Genomic DNA, 10,742 nt, shown 5'->3' with positions numbered 1-10,742 from the left:
AATTGGAAATTTTGACCTACCAGGTGAGGCTTCACCTATTTATAGAGCTGCAGTCCTATCAAACCATTTTCTAAAAAAAAATAGATAGAAGAAGAGAAAAGGTTCTATTGGTTTGTTGTCTGCCTTCTCAGCTTAATTGCAGGGCAAGCAATGCAACAGCTTGAATTAAGTCCATAGAGTGAAACATAGCTGATGCAAATGAAAAAATAAAAATAAAAATAAAATAAAACAAATTTAATGATTATAAGAAAAGGAGAAAACTGAAAGATTATATATTCTTGATTCTCATGGAAGTAACATACAAAAACCCTGGCTAGCAAGAAATATTTTTAGGATGTCAAATTTGGAGGACGTGATCGTTGAAGAGAATTAGATGCTGGTTTATTTTAAAAAATTGTATGTGCCTCTTAAAGTGCAGTTATTCTTATGGATCCTGTGTCAAGATAAATTAGTAACTGTTGACAGCTTGAGAAAGAAGGGGTTTATTATCACCAATGTATGTATCATGTGCAAAGCTAACGATGAAACTTTACAGCACATTTTCTTCTTATATTTTTATTTTTACTTATCTTTGGGATTGGACTCGCTAGTGCCTTAATCTATCATTACCTTTGCCCCAAAATGTCAGAGATCTTCTTGACCAATGGATCACATCTGACATTTCAAAGATGGTAACTGTCTTTTGGAGATCTATTTGAGTTAGCCTTCCTTGGAATGTGTGGAAGGCAAGAAATAGAAGAGTCTACGATAATATAAATACAGATCTATCTACATTAAACTCAAATATTTTGGCAGTTGCAGCTGATTGGTTCCTTGCATATTAGGATAGTGGCTTCATTCATAAAAGTCTAATCATTAGCAATCCTTCGGCAATGGCGACTATGGGAGTTATCATCAATACTCGTAGTGAGGTTGTTTAGATAACACCACCAGTGAATTCTTTCAAACTTAATTTTGATAGAAGTTCACTTGGCAATCCAGGGCCAGTCGGCTATGGTGGACTTATCAGAAATAATTTGGGTCACACTATTTTTTCTTACTCGGGTCCTTATGGTATCATAACAGCAAATAAGGTGGCAGCACGAGATTTATTAGAAGGTTTGAAATTACCATGCAGTTTAGAAGGGGACAGGATTATTGAAGGTGACTCAACAAATGTCACTGCCTGGAGTAAGAGAAAGGTCAAAATCCCTTGGAGATTAAGGACTATTTTTCATCAAATTTGAAACATTTTGTCAATCTCTATGGCAACGGTCCAACATTGTTATAGAGAGGCAAATGAAGATGCCGATGTTCTTGCTAAAGGAGGAGTCCATACCCCCTCTCTGTTGGTTACCTTTTTTCTATAATATTGTGTCATTGCTTGAACATCACATATAAATTAATAATAGGTCATACGTTACCATTCAAAAAAAAAAAAAGAATCGAAAATAATGAAATGTGCACCGTTGATCAGCTTCAAAATTTCATACCTTGACACTTGGTCTTGCCAACAGATCTAGGTGTGTAGGTACTCAAATCCACTTTTTTCTTTGTTGAAGTACCGATTGGATGATTTTAAAATAGATCCAAAAATTTTGTACAAAAAAAGGGTGTGGTTTCTAAAAGGTTGCAACCTTAAACAATCCAATTAAGGAGCACCTCCAAATTTTATCATAAAATGTAATTTTGGAGTAAAAATTTCTTAGAATTATCTTAAAATCTGTTTTCATCTCTAATTATGAAATTTTAAAGGTTGGTGCAGTTTGTATAAAGCCTAGGCTCTAAACAATCAAATTAGAGCTTACCTTCAAATAGTGTCGAGAAATGTGGTTTCAATACTGAAAATCTTTGCGATAGCCTTAAAATATATTTTCATATTTATTTATAAAGTTTAAAGCTTCAAAAATAGTGTAGATCGATAGATCTATGAAAACTTGAAAATCTTGAAAATTGACGGTCAAAAAATGCGTTATAAAATAAATTATTTCAAAAACTTGGAATCCATTTTTTTTTCATGTCCATGCATCTTGATGTCGAGATGATCAATTTGAAAATATTTGAACATCAAAACAACCTCTTCTAGTGAAAGGTTTGAGGTAGGCTCAAATTTGATTGTTTAGAGCCTCGGTTCTATCTAAACTTTTCCCAATTTTAAACTCCAAATATGTTCAAAAACAAGTAGATCTATAAACATATGAAATCTCAAAAATGGATGTTATGGATAATGTGTTGCAAGATGCACTATTTTTGAGACAATTTTTTTTTATTTTTTTTCATATTCATATATCTCGATGTAGAGATGATCAATTAGAGGGTTTTTCAACATTAAAACTAACCCTTTTTTTGAAGTGCATCTGTAATTCTATATTTTAAAGCTGCAACCCTATATAAACTTATTCCATAAAAAAAAATCCTCCGGAATAAATTATCTCCTTGAGGGACTAATCAATTTGTTTTCTCCCCATTACACCAAAACACATATACATGTACATATGCAGTCTTCGTTTTGGCTTTTATTGGGCTAATCAATGTCGTCCACTGCCCTTGATTGAAACGTGTCATTAATGAGATCACTGGACGAATTGTACACTTCCTTCGGACCCTATCATGGGTCCCATGTGGTTCCGACATTATCGCGTAGGAATTAGGCTTGGGCTTGAATGGTTAGCAGTTGAATACTCACCAAATAACTAAAAAAAAAAAATCATTGAATGAAAAAAAATGAAAACAATGCATATACTTAGGTCGTCGTTCTAAGTATTATTAAACACATATACACCTAGTAATAACCCTTGCCGACATCGTGTTTGGAAATTTTGGTTACAGGGCAGTTGAGGTGGCACATTTGATCAATATAAATGATGTATAATATATTTCTTTTTGGGTAAGTAAAGGGAGATCATGTTATAGGGCAGTTACGGTCGCACATTTGATGTATATTATACTGTTTTTTGGGGGAGTTCACCTGTGGGAGTGGAATTGAACCCAAGACGTGAGGCTGCAGGGACGTGCATAATAGCCAATAAGTCACCCAGACATTTTTAAAATTTGTAGTGTTAATAGCGTATAGAAGACATTGTCTAAATCAGTATATAATAAATATAATGTTAGTTTGGCCATGCAACCAAAATGCATGTTATATGAAAACCCTAATAGTGTTTCATTCTTTTTTCAATGAGAAATCACTTCAAAATTCTTGTTTTTCTTTATCTCCATGACCGTTGACTTCGAGAATGGGGTGGAGCCTTGGTGGTTGTACCAACGAACCCTATGATAAAGTTGACTTCAAGAATAGGTTGGGCTTTGGTGGTAGTATCAACGAGCCTTATGATGAAATCTCTAACTCCATTCTCACCAAAGGATAAAGACCCAAATCCCCACTTACTTTTTTTTTTTTTGATAGTTGACAATGGATTTTATTTAGAATATATTTTAGATTATGTATAATATTATTTAAATATTTATTTATTTTTCCATGATTTTCAATTATTTTTTGTTATTTCTAGTAAAAACAATGTCATTGTTAGCAAATTACTTTGGATAAAAAAAGGTTTTTTATACTTTTCAGTGTATAAAACACATATATTTTCCCTATCCAATGGTCCATTCTGAATGGACGGCTGAGATGGCCTCTATCACTGTATCACACCTCTATACTATTTTGTTTTTAATTATTTCTCTACAAAAAAATTTGACACCAAATGTTTGGCATCCACTCCTCTCTTAAACTCTTATACTGCATCTATAAAAATATAAAAACAATAATCTTAATAAAATAAAATGACCAAAATAGCCATGAAGTTTCATGGGTATGTTTATCATTTTATTTTACTGAAAATATTTTTTAATATTTATTCTAGGTGCGCCCCATTGAGATGATGACACATATTAAATTTCATATTCATATAACTTATAGCAAAGAATTAAAAATAAAAAATTTTGAAGCATCTGATCTAGATCAAACTATCAGTGGCTCACTTGATCAAAATTGGATGGCTGGATGGGGGAAATATATATTTTCCATACATTAGGGGAAGTAGATAAACCTTTCTCTAAAGTAAAAACAACATTTTTTCTAAAAGATAAAATTATGTGTAAAATTATCTATAAGTTTATATCAGATAACATATGTTGCCAATCAATAGAGAATTTGTGGTCAGGATTAACTTTATTGAAAAAGCCAATTGTCATGCCCTTCAGCCTCTCCAAATTTATCAAACATCCTTTTATCAAAAGAATCGAGAGATATCACCTTATTTCTACTTAACCCCTTTTAATCTTTTGCGGAAGGAAAAAGTTTATATAGAGACGAGGCTCTAAGTAATCAAATTAGAACCCACCTCAAAAACTTCACAAAAACTTCACTAGAAGAGGTTGTTTTGATGTCCAAATATCCTCAAATTGATCATCTCGACATCAAGATATACGGACATAAGAAAAAAAATGGATTTCAAATTTTGGAAATAGTGCATCTTATAACACATTTTTTAACCATCAATTTTCAAAATTTTCTAGTTTTCATAGATCTGCTTTATCTACACTATTTTTTAAGCTTTAAATTTTATAATTAAAGATGAAAATATATTTTGAGGCTATCACAAAGATTTCTAATATTGAAACCGTATTTCGTGATACTATTTGAAGGTGCATTCTACTTTGATTGTTTAGAGCCTCGGCTCTATACAAACTACACCCTTGCAATATGGATGACACAAAAAGGACGATATCGAATCTGAATTTCAAGGAAAGACAAGAGCGATAAGAGTGCCCACATGTATAATAGAGTCAAAAAGTAGTGATCCTCAACGATGAAGGTGGTCATTTTCCTGAGGTGCACAAATGAATCAATGTGAACACCAACCCGAGCAAGCCTCCATGCTTAGAGGGGACCGGGGAGGGACCATTCTAGCGACTTTGCCATCTTCATTTATAAGTGCCCCAATTAAAAAGTTTGCACGCTTTGATTGGCTTTGTATAGTGAGAGAGAGAGAGGGGTGGCAATGGACCCGGACTAACCCGGGACCCGAAAGGTAGACCGATCCGGGTTTGGGTTTGGGTAGGTCAAAAAATTGGACCTAGTGACCCGAACACTATTTGGGTATGGGTCCGAGTCCAATCAGGTCCAGTTGGGTCCGAATCTGGTAATATTTTTCAAATCTTAATAAAATTTCCTTCTATACACTATAGACAATAAGTATAAACTTTGTTTTATCCACTACAGATTTTGTCATTGTTATCCGTATAAGCTTTCTTTAAAAGATATTTTTATGGGAAAGTGTGCTATAATATTAATTGTTTATTTTTATTATAAGAAAATTATAATCAACCTTAGCTATCCGATGCAATATCAAAAGGTGTCATGACATTGCATAAAATCCAAAGAAATTATCCTTATAATTTGTGAGAATAAATTATCTAATCTTAGTCAGCCATTTTATACCTGACAACTATGGTGAATGTGACCTTAGTAAATAAATGGTCCTATAGTCTGCAATCCCTTATTAAATCGTACTTGAACTGTGATTTAGGATTTGAAGTCTGGTACTATCACTCAAGTATGTAAAATTTTGTTACTTAAATTTTAATTTAATGAAACTAAGACAAACACTCACTCAAAATGTAACACATTGCATTTTCTCTTTTGAAAATGTAATGGGAATGGAGCGCATAGACGGAGGATGGTTCCATATGCTACAAGTATATGCTCCAAAGTAAACCACATGAGCGGAGACACTCATGTCCGTTAGATTTTTCATTAGATGGTTGTAAGTGTGAGACTCAAAGTACAAAATAAAACTCTTCAAACTTCATGGCACACTTCAAGATATCTATTTTGATATCTAATGACTATGAGTGATTGTGGCCTCTGTGTAACCATGATAAATGTTTTATAGTATACGATCTCTTTACAAATATAGCTTCTTTTTTAATGTTAGCTTGAATTCTCATTAATATTGCTCAAAACTGACGGCCATTACAAAATTTCCAAAACATCTATGCACTTCAAGAATTAATTAGTGCCCTACTAGACACCAAAAGATGTACTCTATATGTCTTTCTGTACATAGAATACAAGTAAGGCACATTTCTAAATTTTGTTGTATGAATAAGGTGCATCTCTAAATTTTATTGAAAGACACAGTTTCGGTGTCAAAAACCTTATATTGGTTTGAAAACTCACGTTCAATCGCCGATTACAAAATTCAAAATTTTGAAAATGATACAAATTGAGCATATCTATAAATACTTGAAAACCTTAAAAATAAGCGGTTCAGATAACTTATTATAAGATCAACTATTTTTAAGATTCAAAATTCTTTTCTTTTTTTTTTATCCACGTATCTCGAGATCAAGATGATCAATCGGTGAAACTCGAAACACACTTTTCTATTAGATTTTGAGAAAACCAACTTTTTCCTCAGTAGTTTAAGTGAGCAACCTTCTTTCTTTGAGCTGTCAAACCTCAACTGGGAAACTTTGACTATCCATCATAGGCTTGTGGTGGTGGGAGATAAAGCAAGACTTAGTCAAATATGTGACTTTACTTAGCAAAATGTTCCACAATTCACAATTTTAAGGCAATTTGAGAGTGGGGACTGGGGACCAAGGAATTAAAAAAAGAAAACAAGAGATAGAGAGTCAACACCCCAGCATCATTTGGTTTGCTGGTGGATGCTGTCCACATTATAAGTATGGAAAACTTATATACCATCACCATCTAAAATGTGGACACAAGATAAATGAGAAAAAAAACATAAAGGGTGCGTTTTACAGAAGGGGATGACCTTAAACAATCAAAGTCGGGTGTACCCCTAGACCTTGTTGAAGATTTTGTTGTGGTATATGGGATGGCTTGAAAATCTGTTTTCACCCCCTAATGAAATTTAAACTTTTAAAAGCGGTGCAAATTGGGCAAAACTATAAATATTTGAAAATATTGAAAATAGACGATCAAGATAGCGTGTTATATAAGATGCACTGTTTTTTAAACTTAAATTTTTTTTTATTTTTTTTATTTTTTATATTGTTTTTTCGATGTTGGAACTAGTGTTGTCGAATTCATTATGCTTCGGCAGAAGGGGCCGAAACCTTCAGATTTTATGCCTAGACCGAAACAAAGGGAAGCCTGGTGTTTTCGCTTTGGTTAGCTTCAGGCCGCTTCGGGTTGATTGGGCTAAAGCTTCAGCCTCTTTGGCCGAACCAAAGAAATATCCATATAAAAATATTTTTTCTCTATTTTTATTGTTCCATTATTTTAGTATATGTTTATATATAAATATGTAAATTATTTATTAAATTAAAAAAATGTATCAAGTATTACCCTAAATTAGCCGAAGTATCAAATTGCTTTGTTTTTCTTACCAAACCGAAAAAAGCTTCAAAGTGAATCTAACAACTACCCTTTTCAAAGGATTTTTTAGGTGAACATCACTTTTATAGTTTAAAGTTTTAAAGTTAGAAAAAAAAAAAAAAAAAAACATATATTCATTATATTTACCGTTATTACAGGATTATCAAGGTATTATATCTATACCCAATTCTCATGATCTTAAAAAAAATTTAAAAAAAAGATAGAAATACCTACCTTAGGTTTTACAATTCGATTTTACAATAACCGAATTTACGTTCCATTCGTTAAACCTCATTCATGTTCCTATCCATGGCCATAGATTGCAGCAATGGTGGGTAACCCTAGTTTCATCATTTTACACATTAGACTGAATGGTTTTGAGGCTAGATGATAGGTTTTCCTCAATCCATTTGAGTTTTGCTCAATCCATTTGAGATCGAGGCCACTAGAGAACTACTTGCCTTCTTTTGTGGTGATTAGAGCTTTCGGACCAGTAGCCGCGTGAACAAAGTCCAGAGCTTTTGTTATGTCTTCAATGAGATGGATTGAATTCATGTTCGTCGTCGCCTGTTAGAGTTAGTACAAACTACAAAGACATTGCCCATCTTCTCGACTTCGCAGGCCCTTAGTTGCAGGAGAGTTCCTTTCCCTTGATATAAGAGAATGGGTTCTTTGTAATGTAATAATGGACTTTAGGGTTTATCCGGAGAAAATAAATATAAAACCTCCAAATTTATAGAATTTCTCTGTGATTCATTGGGAGAAGCCAACAGGAACAATCTTTCCGGATTATCTCAAGAGAAACCTGAGAAGTTTAGGGTTCTGTGTAAATTTAGGTTTCTCGGCAAAATCAGTAGTTTCTCGGCAAAATCAGTATAAAAACGTACTTCTAGGGTTTCTCCTCTCTCTTATAGATCCACTCTTTAGGGAAGCAGGGGAAATGGCGTTAACGATGGGAACAAAAATTCAATTTCGGTTTTTCAGGTTTTCAAAAACCAAAAATTGGTTTTTTTTTTTAAAAAAAAGTTGTTAAGATGTGAAAAAACGGGTATAGGTAATGAAAAATTGAGATAATCCCATAACAACTATAAATATAAAGGATATATATAGTATTTTCCCTAGAAAAAAAAACTACCAATAAGTTATCATCAAAAAATAATGGTAATTTAGGTTATGCTCCCATTGTCAGATCTTGATCAAATGGTTGAAAATGTATCTTTCTAATTAGATTTTTAATATCTTTCTACAATTTTGATGAAAATAATATTTTGGGTGTATGTACTATATATGAGGGTGCTGAAAAATATAAAATACTATTTCTCAAACCCCCAAAAGACCAAACTACCCTGAAATATTGTGGGGGTAATTCAATCATTTTAAATTTTTGAAAAAAAAAATTTATATATTTTTATATGATGTGTGATAGTGTCAATTATACTTTTTTTCAAAAGATTACTGACTTTTATCGATAATAATCAACACAAAATAATTACAATGCTAAAGAGTCTCTAATTATATATATTCAGCTCAATCTAGTTTTTCTAAAATGATTAAAATTCCAAAAATTTCAACGGTTGAGAACCCATCATAAAGTACTATTAATTTTAAGTGACAATATATTAGTATCGTTTCCCTTGAAGTTATACAAACTTTATCCAAAACATGAATAAATAAACAATACGTAAGTGTCGATAGGGTTGAGATCTTTTTTTTTTATATAAGATTATGAACTTTTATTGATTGTGTGCTAAAGAGCATAAATTACAGGCATTAGAGCATCAAAAATAGAAAAAGAGGATAATGAAACTCCAAATTTGGCTAAGCAATCTGCAAAGTCAGTAGCTTCTTGAAAAATGTGAGAGAAAGAAATACGTAGGCATAAGTCCATGATTTTCAACCACAAAGAGTGAAGAATCCAAAGAATCCGTTGTTCTAACAAACACCACTTATCACATTGAGAGAGTCCCCTTCAACAAAGATAGTTCCCTTAATGCGCTTGCTAACAATAATCTCCAAACTATGAAGGAGGGCAGCAATCTCAGCCTGATTAGCAGTGGCGGTTCCGCAACGCCTAGCAGATGAGAAAATAATGGGTCCAACATGGTCCCTAAAGAGGCCACCATGTCCAACTGGTCCAAGGTTTCCTTGATAACTCCCATCAAAATTAAGCTTAAAAGAGTTCAACAGTGGGAGAACCCAAAAGGAGACTAGCTTGTTCTACTCTAGAAACCCCCGACTTTCTTTGGTGATCGAAAATCAGTCCCAGAGAAACTGCATAATTTTGTCTTTAATATTGTGAAGATCTAGACATATACCATCAAAACTTCTTCTATTTCATTCCAACCAAATATGACAAAGAATATAACTTCTCAAGATTTTCCAAATAAGTAGTCCTTTAGGGGGTAAGTTGGGAATTTGAAGATGGTCACTAATAAAGATCAAATTTGCCAGAAGCATAAGAGGGAAATGCAACGAACTAAAGGCCCATTTCCATATGGCATCGGCAAAAGAGCAGTGTAAGAAAAGGTGACAACCAATCTCTTCTGCATTCTTACACAAAAGACAAACATTAATAAATACTTTACTCCAAATACGAAGATTGTCTAACGTAAGGCATTTATTCTGCATTGCCACGCAAAAAAAGGCTTGTATCTTCATGGGTATAGGCCATTTCCATATTTCATAGACGCCTTCAAAGGACCAATGCAGTCTATCGTGGAAAAAAGGGCTATAAGAATATTTAATTGAGAAAAGACCATTGCTTTCACTTTCCCAGATGACCACATCATTTCTATTAGGTGAGGCATATACACCTTCGAGCAAACGCATGAGTCTTTCAAGCTAGACAATCACACGATCAGGCAATCTGTTATAGACGCATTCAATATTCCAGACAAGAGCCCTAGAAGGATTGCTAGAGAATAAATCGTCAAACTTTTGTTGCAGGAGAGATCACTATAGAAAAAAGATAAAGAAAAAGAATAGAAAGAGATGTATCACCGAACCATCTATTGAACCAAAAGAACTATTGAAGCAAAAGAAACTGTCCTTCCCATTGCCCAGTAGCCACCTAATATTGCCATATACCACATTCTTACTACTGTAAATGCCCTTCTAGTGTGTGATGTAAACTTTCCACCCCATTAAATTTGACTTTTATACAATTGTAAATGCTCATTAAAAAAGTCATCACATGAATGTGAGATTTGACTTTCAGAAAAATATGTGCCAAATTTAATGGTGATCTTTTAAAATCCTACATATAAGAATGTCTCACAAGGTCATTTCCTTTTTATTAATTAAAGGTGAATAAATTTTAAGGCTATCATAAAAATTTTCAATATTAAAACCACATTCCTCAACACTATTTGAAGGAGACCGTTTTTGATTGTTTAAAACCTCGGCCTTA

Source organism: Amborella trichopoda, chromosome 3 (assembly GCF_054954075.1).
Source record: "Amborella trichopoda isolate Santa Cruz 75 chromosome 3, AtrichopodaSantaCruz75HAP2 v2.0, whole genome shotgun sequence".
Lineage (NCBI taxonomy): Eukaryota > Viridiplantae > Streptophyta > Magnoliopsida > Amborellales > Amborellaceae > Amborella > Amborella trichopoda.
Note: the sequence above shows the minus strand (reverse complement) of the source record.